We start from the raw sequence: 13,885 nt of genomic DNA, 5'->3' as shown, positions 1-13,885 counted from the left end.
CTGAAGAGAGTAGTCACAACCTTACAACTTGCACAGTGCCACAGTCCTGAAAACTTTATGATCTAATGACACCTGAAGAAGCTGAAAATGAAAGAATTAGCCAACTGCTGCCAGCAGTTGCTGCTGTGATGAACACAGTTTTTCTTGAAAACAATACTGTGTAAATTATTTCAAAACACTACATAGCTTAACAATAAGATCCTTCCTAGTGATTCTTTCAAAAAGTGAATTTCCAATAAAGAATTCAGAACCCAACAGTATTTAATGAGAAGCCCTAGATACTGAATTGGAGAAAAATTGGTTGACTACGTGTTAAAAATCAGATAAAATGGAGACATAAAGGATGAAGGGTTTTTCCTTTTTTTTTTTTCTCCAGCTGTTAACAAACCCAGCTGAAATTGACAAAATAAAACTCAAAAAATCCATTCAATAAACCAAGGAAGTTTGCTAACTTTATACTCTTTTTTTTGGAACTTAAAATACTGTGTCTAATTTTAATTGGATCTTCTTCAAAACAGGTGGAATCATTACTAAATTTACATTAAAGTTAGATTTTCAGAGTATGGGGTACCTAAAGCATCCCTCTCGACCTACACTTTCTGAAGTGAAACATTTCAATGAACACTGAATGTTATAACTTGAGCTCAGTGTGGCTGCAGCTGCACAGGCTTTTCACACCAAGTATGAACTAAAAGGAATTTGTCTGTAAGCTGTGTTAGGCTTTAGCCTTAACACCACAGCAGAAAATTGTTTTATTGAGCTTGCAGATAGGAAGAGCAATGAATTCGTTAATGGTGCTCATCAATATCTTCAGTCAAGTTTTGATTTTTATGTTATCTGCAATGTTGTACAGAGGAATTTTACCAAAGTATATAAATACCTGAAAGGAGGATGCAAAGGAGAAAAAGAGCCAGGCTTTTTTCAGTGGTACTCACTTACAGGACAAGAGGCACAAACTGAAACAGAGGAGGTTCCAGGTGAACATTAGGAAATACTTTTTCACTGTGACAGTGACTGAGCACTTAAGGAGGTTTTGGAGTCTTCATCCTTGGAAATATGTAAAAGCCATCTGGACATGGTTTTGGGCAAGTGGGTCCTGAGCAGGGAAGTTTGACCAAATGACCTCCAGAGGTCTTCTGCAACCTCAACCATTCTGTGAATCTGAGAGGTTGATACATTCTGTAATTCATGAGATGTATGTTCTGGCAAGGAATCTAAATTTTTCATTGCTGATATCTGCAGTATTGTGATACAGCTGTAGAGAAAATTTGTGAAATGCTAACAGAAAGTGAGTGTCACAACCAGCGATATTTTCTTGTTCTATGTACAGATATTACATTTAAACTCTTCTACCCAGTTCCCCTATTTTCAGTATGCTTTTAGTGCATGATCATTCTCCATTTGCAGCCAGCTGGGACATAACAATTGCTGTTTGTGTTACCTACAGAAATAAAAGGACTAAAGATTATAGAATATTACTGATGACAAGTTAAAGTTAGCTTTAGGTTCTCAGAGCTTAGAGTACATACTTGTCTTAGCTTCACTACTTTAAGCAGTCTGAAAATTTAAAGGTATTTTATTAGTTTTCACTTTCATCACTAGCTTGAAATACTAGTAGGGGGCAGGAGAGAAAAAAGCTTTGATTCTACAGCACAGATTGACTGGGAGATTGTGGTACACATTGCACATTTCAAAAAGGACATGTAGCCTCAGAAGAGGATGTTGTCTTAAATAAAGTACTGCTCTTGTAACCTGATGAAAAGGAAGGGGGAAGCAGGGGAAGAAAAGGAAGGATGTGGTGGTTATTGTATTCATGGCTTGAATTTTAGTATTTGTTCTCCAGTTCTGCTGTCTACCAGCTAACCCAAGGATGTGTCAGATTATTTTATGTTTCCTCTTTGAAATTTTTTTCTCCATTGTTTATTGTAAGATTCTTGTTCACAACTGAAAGTCTTTTATAATTTCCACTGTTTGGCATAGACTCCTGATCTCTGGTAGTCAGGCAGATCTTGGATCCTGTGGCAGTAGAACTATGAAAACATGCTTTTTCTGTCTTGTTCTAGACTGCATTCAGTTTCTAGGCTCAAGGATAAATTAGCTTATATTTGTTCAACACATAGGACAAAGTCAGAGCTAATGCCAGTTCTTTTCAAGTATATTTTGGACTGCTGCCCTTCTCTTACATCTTCTCTTTTGGTAAAGACCAAAAATACAAGCCGAAGTGAAAAATAAAATTAGTCAGACTAATAAATACATGATCTTGAACTCACTTCTTGTGCAAATGATTTAAATTATGCTGTGACAAAAAAAGAAACAGTTGATGTTATGGTTTCATGGAATTCAAGAGTAATATGCACAGTTTATTTTGACCCAATTCCTTTATAAAAGAAGAAGTGAGTTATTTTTATATATATCCTTCAGTTTGGTTGTGATTAAACTTTATTCCCTCCCTAGGTAATTTTCTGGATATCTAGCAGAATTACCAGGCCTACAACTTGACTTGAATAACATTGTGCTGTCTGCTACAGAAATGGGGTTGAGAGGTATTCTGACAGTTCTCTCACCCTAAGTAAAGGAAGGCTTTCCTTAACCAGGATTAGTTATTAGAGTAAAAGTAAAAAATTTGAAACTGGTTGCAGCATAAATATACTGGATAGATGTTGGCCTTAACAACAAGTTATGAGGATTTTCGTAACTTGTTATGAAAACTTAACAAGTTTCCCAAAAATGTTAAGCTGCTAAATCCAACTTTAGACTTCTAAGTAAGCTGTTTCTCAAAAGTGCTGAACCTGCAGCCATTCCCATTGAATGCTCAGGCTTGTAAATGCATGGCTGAGAGGCACGATGGCACTATCAAAGGGGAAAGGCGGTTGCTTTAAAAAAACTGCCACAGTATGCTTTTATAATATATAGCTACACTCCACAGTCTGCACCTCCAAAGTTGAAATATTTGTTTTACAGACAGAAAAACTGAGCTCACATGCAAAAGATTTATCTGATGTCCTATTGATGAAGGAAATAGCATCTAAAATTTGGAAAGTTAGTAGAGGAACATTTCCATTAGAAAGCTACTCTAAGAAGGCAGCACTAAATTCCCTACCTCGTTTTTCCTGAATAAATTTAAAAATCTGCAATTAGGAAACTGACTTTAAAGATGTAGCATCTTAATAATGCAGATTATTTACTCTTGGCAGAGGAGATAAAGCATATCCCACTGAAACCATACAAGAATTAAATGGAAAGCTATACTGAGAAATTTGTACACTAGGTATAAAAATGGCCTCAAACAATTTGGACATTGCACTACAGTACGCTTTTCAAACAGCTTCATTTTTAGTCTCCACAAAGTTTTAATTAAAATTAAGCAGAATAATTAAACCCCCCTAAAGGGCAAGTTCTTCCACCGCGGATTTCAGGCTTCAGGCAATAATTCAATGGGCACATGCCGCCCTCTCGCGGTCATAGCAGGAACAGCTACCGAGGTCATCCGCTGCTCTAAGTTGAGCGGCAGCTGCGACCACGAGTCCCGCCTTACAAAAAATTCCCCACGTTTCTGCCAGATAATAATTGTTTGATAATGTAGTGTTAGTATTCCTGTAATTTGGGGCAGAACCTTCCTCTCCTTGTCTTTAGATTTAGACAATTGAAAACGAATGTCAGTGAATAAAAAAATACCTGCACTCTTTCTTATACTGCTTCAATATTCCTATTTCCAGAGTGTTCCAGTATCAAGAAATAAAAAGAAATATTGAGAAAATAATAACATTCTATATTTGGAATATTTCCAGTTATAGGCATTTGACCAGACAGACTGATATAAACCTACAAAAGTCAGAAAATTGAAAAAGAGTTTGGGAGAAAGTAAGGACTGAATGACACAAAATCCCAGACGTCAGTAGGGCAGTTCCCCACAGAAAGATTTACTATACATGGATTTCCTGTTCAGCATCCACTGGAAATATTACAGCCCTCAGAAGACACAAACAACCAGCAATATAAGCTTTACTTATCTGTAAAACAGGGGAGGGATAACTCAGTAATGCACAAAGGTACAGAAGTAATCCCTCTTACCATCATGTCCACCATCCTAAATTAACCTGAAAATACTACTATCTCTTACTTGGAAAGATTTTTAAACAGCAATCTGTGTGACAGGCAAGGATCACATGCCAATGTTTCCTCAGATGATGAAAACACAGTGACTATATGGGAGCTAACTATATTGGTAACCTTTGCAGCTGTTAAAATAGATCTGTGTTCCTATTTTCAGGTACAGAGCTCCTTGCCCTGCAATGCTCAGCTGAACTGATCTAGATAGCCAGCCTTATTTATGTGCTGCCAACTCCAGAAGCAGCTGTGGACTTTGTGACTGGAAAGTAGATCAGTTAGATGTCCTCTAAAAGGGTCAAAGCTTTGACTGACCCTTTCAAAAATCACAAAGCTAAACCAGTTAGGGATTTAATAAAGAGACAAGCATGCAATCAGCATGTCCCCACCTTTTCTGAAGCAGAATATTGTGCTTTGGAAACCCCCTGATTTCATTCAATCACTCCCAAGTTTTGTTCTCATCTGTTCTCATGGGTCCCCTCAAACACACTGTAATGTTGTTTTCACAGCAGCTTTAGCAATGATGACACTGACAGTGTGCCAATTAACCAGCTCTTGCTTCCCTTCCTATTCTGTGCGTTCTCATCACATCTCTGTTTTTTTTTTCCCAGCCCTATCATGGGTCCCACATGATCAGTAAAATTTATTGGTATAATTGGTCTCCTAAGAACAAACTGTCATTCAGACTACTGCTTATTCTTCTGCAAGACTTCTGCTTTTCAATTATAAATTGCATTAAAGGCAGAATAAAAAGCTACACTGTGTTTAACCACAAATGTGGGTCTGTGGCAAATGCCAAACCACTGACATCTCCTCATCTGATACCGCAGTTACTCTGAGCTGTCCAAGGGGCTGCTCCTCCTCCTGCATCCTTCTGACAACCATTCTGGCAGAAAGGCAGAAGGAAGAGCTCGGAGGGGAGCAGCATGAAGTACCTACACTAAGTGTGGAGACTGTTAGTATGTGATTTTTTTTTTCTCTCAGTGGAACTTTCAATAGTATTTGAGTTGGATTTGTGTTTTGCAAAAGGGTATTTTAGAGGGGAGGAAGATCCTCTTGTCAGAGTTCCTTGCAGTAGAGGATTAAATGAAGGATCTGACCTTATACAGCAGCACTGTTTTGATCTGGGTTGTACTCTGTTGTTAGACATCAATGGAAAAAAAAAACCTTTGCATTTTTTTCAGTCAAAATATTTTGAACTCAAGGAATATTCAGCAAGACCTTACCTTTATCAGAGGACCTCAATAGCTGAGACAAGGTTACATTTTATAAACATCAGGTGAAATTCCTGATGATGGAATCCTGTTTGTACTGTGCTATCATATGAGAAGCAAATATTTGGAGATACAAAGCCTTTTGTTGACTTAACACTCTGGAGTGATGCTATGGAATAATTCAGGATGTTTACTTTAGGAGGCTCAATAAAGGTCAAATGAATCCTTAGGAAAAAATCTCTTGTACAGTATACTGCCTCTATAGTCCCTGTCAAGAGATTGAATAATCTTTTTACCTAACATAATTCTAGTTGAAAATACTCTCTATTTTATACATTTTCCGTATGATACAGATATATATCATACAGATAATATAGAGAGATGTATTATCTCAATCTAGGTTCTAATATGAGTTTAGGCAATGACTCTCTTGAGGAAGTCTGGGTTACACATTACTTTTGGAATAATGATTATTAAAGTCATGATTATTACAGGTTAGTGTTTGGTGTACATAGTGATTCATACAAAAAATGTCCTTCATAATGCTGTCCTCATCCTAATGTATTAATATTATTTGCATTATTCTGAGATAATGCTTTGCAAACCTAGGCTGATTATAATGCAATTCTGTTTGCACATTTTCATTCCTGCCCCCATTCCCATTAGAAAATACTCTGGCAGGAAGAAACTGATTTATTTATATGCTCTATATATATATGGGGTTTTTTCCTGAAAATATAAAGCAAAAACAGTTTATAGGAGACATTTAACCTAGCATAAAGTTAAACATTTTATTTGAAACTATTAGTAAGGAAGAATGAATGACAAACTATGAAGGAGTTTCTTACCTTCTTTCCCAGTTGTCCAGTATTTGCTATATTCTCCCAGAATACTGAAACTATATATTCTGGCAATGTGTTAAATCATCAAGCTACGTAATGTTTTGAGACTTAGAGACTGTTTGAAATATTAAAAAAAAATCAAATAATCATTGTGGTAGCAGCAAAAAAAAGATGATTGCTCTATATCCTTGTGATTAGGACACAAGGTACTGCTGACTATAGTTTCTGCTGCTCTAAAGATTTGTCTGGTTGTGCAGAGCAGGATAGAAGCTGAGAAACAGTAGAAATGCTCAGCTTTCACAACCGTTTGATTAAGACTCTGTTTAGTAAAGCAGAACATATGGATTTAGGTCCTTTTAGTTCCAAAAGGAAATCAATCAACTTGTGAACATCTGAAAAGAAGGCTAGCACTGAGCTTTTTGATTAAAACCCGTCTCCTCCCTCTGCAAACATGGGAGCCTGTTCCCACGTCCTGCACAATGTTTATTCTGTTATTGTACTGCAACAAGTTTGACTGCATTTAATATACAGTTTGGGAATATCTGAAATAATATATTTTAATTAATTTACTATTTACTCTTGCCCTCCCCTGTCATCACCCTAGGCAAGAAAACCTAACTTGCTAAGATTTGATATGTATGGGCACATCCTAACAAAAAAAATCTGTTCATCTACAAGATGACTTTAATATTAATTAAATTATCACACACACCTATTAAAATCCTGTAAAAGATATTTGTCTCAAATCCTAAAGCAAGAGTAACAGCAGGGTAACAAGGAACAGAGGAAACAAAAAACCAGAGTCCATTTTGCTTGTGGAGCCTTATCCTTCTCCCCAGAGTGACTCTCATCATTCCTGCTGGCCTTTGGCACTACTTGTTTTCTGACTATAGACTTTTTTATCCTCAGTGAAAAATCTAATCAATTTAAAGTAAACAAAATAGAAGACTAATCTATAGATACTACATTTCTTGGAAAACTGGAACCTCTCAGAATTATATATTTTACCTTTTTAAAGCTATCACAAACACTGACTGTTAATGAACTGTTAAAGCAAAAATTACTCTGATTTCATCATACTTCAGATCTCAGCTTTGTCCTTAAATGAAAAAGAAAAATCTGCCCAAATCTTATAAGTTCTCACCATCAGGGGATATTATTTCCTGACCTGATTTAAGAAGCTTCTCCTTTCATTGACTTTCCCCTAAACTCTCATTCACCTGCCTCTCCTGCTCCTCTCTATCCTTTGATTCCCTCTCAGGCTTCAAAATGGAATCGACCCCTGAATCAACTGTGCTTCAGATCCACATTCTCAGGTAGTTTATCCAACATGCATGAGAAATCAGCACAATTTCAGATAGTGAAATCATTATTTCAGGTCTTGTCAATAAACTATTTTCTTTCAGAGAAGAAGAGCTACTGCAAGGTGCTACCTTGGTATGAAGATTACTGTACCATTAGGTTCAGAAAAGGCAAGGTAAGAAGCAGCAGAAATACCCAATACTCACATTATTTTAGGAAATACCCAAATAGTACTTACCAGGTTACATTTAATAAGCATCCATACAGCCATGTCCACTTTATATTTTACTGAATTCAAGCTTTTATATTTTTCTACATTTATTTGTGTATAACTGCTTTTATTCTCTGTCTCTAAACAATTGGTGACCTGGACTACCAGGAATTATACATATAAATAGAAGCACTGTTGTGAAAACAGTAAACTGCAATTCAAATTAAATCTTTTCCCTCTCCCTACAGCTTTTCAGTCAGTTTGTGGCTTCTTATCTAGAGAGTTTCATATCAAAAGCAGTGGAAGTAAACAGGTCCAACAAGATTTGAGGTTTATCTCGATAGATCTGTTCTTCACTGAGTTTTAAACCAAACTCCTTGCATGCAAACTTGGTGAGTCATATTTGCCTAAAGCAGAGCGTGCTTCTGAAATCTTGAAGGAAATAAAGGCTGTCCTTACTAAGACTTTCAATTGCAATTTAGTGATTATGTACTTGGTTCTGAGCTTTTAACTATATTAGGTATTCTTCCTTAAGGAGGTTAAACCTTGTAGGTAAGAGTTCAGTCAACCAACATGAGAAGTTTAATCATCAGATCACTTTTCTGACCTTCATTCTCTGCAAATGATTGAGGAACTGTTACTGCAGTAGTGTTTTATTCTACTGTAATAGTTTCAGCCTCAGTATTATTTTCAAGGAATGTGCTCTTCCACCTGCACAGCCAACATGCTCAAATTAAAGCAAGGCTTGTTATGAGTAAGTAAGCCTCCAGCCTAATAACTGAAGCACTTAAGTCCTCTGCTAGAGGTCTCTTGGAGGTCTACATCTTTTTTTTTTCCCCCGGTTCAGTAGTTCCCTAGAAGTAGATTCTAAATTTTCTGGAGCATATTACTTATGAGTGATGAAGAACTAGAAAGAAGCTTCTGAACTGAGGATTGAGAAAGTGGCTAGCCAGTGTAGACCTAAGTGTAAATGCTGCTGACAGACTAGGACCATAAATCTTGAGATGGGAAGGCCAAACAGATGTATTTATGCCATATCTCCTTGCTAGTTTACTGTCATGGCATTCTCCTTGCCTGATCTTTGTAATGAATACAGTCTTCAGCAGGTTATTTAATAAAGCTGGATGTGGCATAATCTGCCCAAGTTACTGCTATTTGGCTACTTTTTCACTTTTATGTCAGACCCAGTATGGAAAAATAATCAAAATGCAATTGGTTTAACATTAGCATTTTATACATTAAAAAAACACCTCCCAGACAAACAGTTCCATGAAATCATAAGAGAGCAAAAGCAGTACAAAGCTGATTTTTAAAGTGTCCATGGTAAGCATATTTGCCATGACTAATCACTTCTTGAAATGATTTAACTGCTATCTCTCATATGGTGCTAGAGACAGCTGGAGACAGAGGACTTCTTTATAAGGTTTGATCTATAAAAAAGCACAAAAAGGCTGCCAAGCAGTCCATTTTTAGCAAAGATCAAATCTCTTTGTTGCATTTGGCTAGAACCACTCCAGAATTAGTACATGGAAACTTAATTAATATTTATATTTTACAAAATACTTTGTTACTCTACTTTTCAAATAAATTTACTATCTTCTTGCAAGATAAACAGTTTGTTATTGATGATCAAATTTTAGAAGCTAAGGAGATTTACTTCAAATTTTATCTGAAGTTTTCAGCATTAAAAATTATTTGATTTGAAATTCAACTTTCAATTATTCTGTTCTCCTTATTAGGAGCCAGGATAGAGAACAGGAGGAAAATAAATATCTTCAAACAGGCTAGATAAAACAAATCAACAGGATTTGGTTAATTAGTATATCCAAGATTTTTAATTTATAATGATCTTTTTACTAGTTCTGGGAAGTGAAAAACATCTGTAATGCAATCTTCTGCCCTCGGCAGAAGATGAGGAATGACTCCACTCAGAAGTACTTTCTGCCCTGCTTTACACAGCCACACAAAGTCACTGAAGAACCAAGAAATGGTTCCAGGTTTCCACACATTTCCATGCATCCCTCCTGCTTCCCTCAGCTGAAATACAAAAGCAGTCTTCCCCAGTTACTTTCTTACTTCCATTTATGAATGTTACCGAAATTATTAGAGTTGATTTAAAATATGAATAGAATACTTCCAGATTTCCTTTTGTTTGTACACTTAGTGCTTTAGGCATGCAGAGCTATGAATGTACTCCTTGTAATGAGACCACTAATGAAGCCAATCCCTTCATGTTTTGTCACTGCACACAGTACTACTGAACTTCCTCCAGTTTTCCAACCCCACTACTATTGCTGAATTCCTCAGTGAGTGTCCAGCTATGAAAAATTCAAACTCCATCAGATTAATTCATAATAATGTATGAATGGGAAATAGGAACCAGTGGATTTTGGTTTCAGTACTGTAGGCTTTTGCTTTATTTTAAATGTACTTAGCATCACAATATAAAATATTAGTATTGTATTTACATGCTAATTTTTACTTGCTTACTATTGTGTGATGAATTCCTTAACAAATGTGCCAGCATAAAGTCCAGGAAAAAGCTATTGTCTGTAGGTACTCCATCTACTTTGTGCTACTTCAGTTTCTGCCTCTACCCCACCCCAAGCAAGCCACTGTGTACATTATTTATTCATAATATGGTTCTCCAGAAAACCACTAATCTTTCAAAACTCCTTTCAGCCTAGAATGGTGTTGTTTTTTCGTGATCCCTTTGTCAAACTCAGAAGCTGTCAAGATCCTCTCTCTCCTCTATGTTCCCAAGAACTGATCTAATAACATGCAACTCTTTATACTCCACTAAAGCCCAAAGTTGCTGATTATTTTAGGAAGCACCTGAGCCTCCTAAGAGCCATAGCATAAAGTCTCCGAAGGCATTGAAGACATGGTTGGTTTGAAGCCTAGCACCAAGTTAATGGTATATCATGCCTAAACCTGGTTAGCATCCAGAATATCAACATTCTTCTTCAGTCCCCTGAGGAAAGCTCTGTCTACCAGGCATTCCTGGGGAGCACCTTTTGAGTACCATCAGGAACTGGCATCTCAAGAGACGTAATGGCAACCACAACATGGTTTAAGCTAAGCATGGTTAAGCATGGTTTAAGCTTTAAGAATTAAAGCTAATTGCCCCACTTCCCTCTTTATACCCTACCACAACTGCTATAATGTTAAGGGCTGGCATCCTGGAAGGGTGTGCTAGGCTCCAATTCTGGTTTCCAATAGTTTTTTTCAATCCACATTGTAAAGTATTGGCTCTGTCCCTGGAACAGCGTCACTAACCTTACTCTCTTCTTCTCTGGCAAGTAGAACCAACTCCATTTTTTTTTATTCTCTCTGGACCGGAGAAACAAATTTTATCCTCATCAGTGGAACTCATTACAAACAAGGTCAAGACAGTCCTTCCCAAACCAAAAATCTAGTATGTAAACTATTTCCCTGAAAGATTCAGCCACCTGACCCCTGACCTTACACATGTACAGCTAAAACTGAAACTGAATTCCTGCTTACAAAGTCCTGTAACAAAACTGATTACTGCATTAGAAGTGTCATGAAAAATACAGGGGGGCAAAGAGAGTAATCAGGAGAGAGATATTTCTTCTAGAAATATACTACCCATATAGCTTAGTTCCTCTACTGATATTTCCTCAGCCTGAAGACTGAAATATTGTAAAGCTGGGCAATTTTTTGAGTATAAAGTTCAGAATCTTAATGAAGAACTGTATCTTCTTTACAGCTTAGTTAGGTTTAGGGATTTATTTTTCTGTGTAAGAATCATAGAATACAGAATGGATTGGGCTGGAAGGGACCATAATAGTTCCAACCCCTCTGCTATGGGCAGGGAACACACACCTTCCACTAGACCAGGTTGCCCATTAGGAACACCTTTCAGCAATGCTTTTACTTTCATCATCAGGAACAGCTGCTTGCTGGGAAAAGTGGAAAGAACTAATTAGGAATCTAGCTTTTATACAGTTTGCTGGGAGTGTTCCTTACCACATTTATATCACTAATGGTTTCATAATATAGCAGAAATACCAAGTGTTTCCAAGTGTTGGGGTTTAATTCCACTAGGCAGCTAAGCACCACACAGCCAAACCTGGAACAACAAGGTGGGTATATTGTCTGAGTCTAGGAAGTTTTACTTTTAATACATAATTTTCCATAAACAAATACATAAGGCGTAAAGTAACCACTGTCAGGTAACTTACCACTCCCAATGTGTGCTTCTTTGATGTATGTAAGTGTTTTAAATACTGTTGGTATTTGGATGCAGCTTTAAAACATTTTGGAAGTATTTTTGCCTTGAATATATAGATAATTCATACAAAGAATGCTTGTAGAAAGGATGCTTAGAAAACAAGAGAGTCTTAACTGTGATTCCAGTAATAAAACTGAGCAATTAAGTTATGTGGCAATATGTATCATTTGATTTTCAAAGGGAATTTCAAATATTCACATTTTACCAGCACTAGCATTGATTGTTTTCACACTGAGGTATTTGTGCATACTTGAAATAGATGGATTTTAATATGTAATCACATATATATATATATATATATAAAATTAATTGTGAAATTAGCATCCTGCTAGTTCAGCAGAAAGTATCTCATTAAGTCACATAAAAGGGCTTGATGACATGAGATTTCCAGTGTCACTTTCTTTGTTTTGATATTTAAGACCACAAATAAGATGTACAAACAATGGTTCCTGCCTTCTACTTCTGCCAATGCTTATTCTTTCTGTAACTTCTACAAATGAGGATAATTAGTTGTCTGGTTTGTTCAGGCATTATTACCAATAAAAAGGAAATCCTGAAAAGGTCTTCCAATAAAGAAAATCAACACTAGAATTTAGTTTGGAGATGAAGTTTCAAGAATTAGTAGTGGATAGAGCCAAATACTACTTAAACAAAATTTCTTTGACTACTTTGTAATAGAAAAACTGCTTGCATTTTTCCCAACTGATTGCATTTTCTAGTAATAGGAACATAATTATATATTATTTATATATTATACAGTAAAAGGAATTAAGATACATTCTAGAAATCCTGAGGAAATAATTGACATAGATTGGGACAATTAAACTTCATTGAAAATTAGTTTTGAGATTGTTAAGGAAACTTAGTAATGTTTTGAGTGCGATTTATTATTTTTTCATAAAAGTTGACAGGTAGTTTCACAGATCTTCTAGTGACAAAGCTAATTTGATAGTTTCCCCATCCCCAGGGGTGTTTGTTCCAGTGGATGAAGAAGGGCAGGAAGTTGCTGTCTCATAAATTGTGCCAATTCCCTGCTTGTAAATCCAGATTAGTTCTCTAATCTTAAAAGGAAAAAAAGATAAAAGAAAAAGCACAGTCTTTCTTTCTGAAGTCAGAGGGAGATTGAGTTAAAGCCTACCTCTGGAGAGCTTGTTCCATGTAGGCAGACATGGTTCAGTAATCCTGCTGCATTTTGCCATTTCCTTTGAGGTGGAATCTGCAGTGCTGCACTTAACCCGAAAGAGAAGGAAGATTGTATGTCTCTCCAAGTCTGTCACTTTTGTGACACTGAGAACAGCTGACAGAGAACCACACCCTCAAAACAAGAGTAAATAAAAATGTAAGAGGCAGAGCGGAGGCAACTGAGGTAAGCAGCAGTGCTTTCTGTAGAAAACCCAAGAGGAAGAAATAATTGTTTTTAAAAGTGCAAAGAACCCCGTGTCCTGCTGCTTGACTGCCCAATATGTTGAAAAAGACAGCTCTGCTCGTTCCTCATTAGTTTAGTTAATCAACAGATGAGTCTCGCACCAAGTAGTTAGAAAACATCTGCGTTTTCATGTTCTTGGTTAGCTACTTGACTGAGAAGAGGTATTTCCAACTATAAACATCTCAGATCACCCTATCCTTTAATCCTTGTATTTCTGAAAAAAAAAAAATTTGCATAAGAAATAGTGGCTACAGTTAGTACCATGAATACGGTAGACAGTCAAGCACAGAGGAAAAGGCTTAAAACTTTTGTTATTTCCAGAGCACTTTTTTTTGGTCTATTGCAGAAATGGTACTGATGTACTATTTTTGAGAACATAATTTTCTGCATATTTTTTTTCTAGAAAAGGAGGCTGGGAGGTAGTGAGGGGAGGAGATATCAATTAGGGTGATTGTCCCACACAGGAAGCTGGCAGTCTGGTATTCTGAATCTACCTGTGAATAAGTGGCTGATAAGGGTATTTTG

Source organism: Fringilla coelebs, assembly GCF_963513975.1.
Source record: "Fringilla coelebs genome assembly, chromosome: 4".
NCBI lineage: Eukaryota > Metazoa > Chordata > Aves > Passeriformes > Fringillidae > Fringilla > Fringilla coelebs.
The sequence above is the reverse complement of the archived record's forward strand: the minus strand, read 5'-3'. Positions refer to the sequence as shown.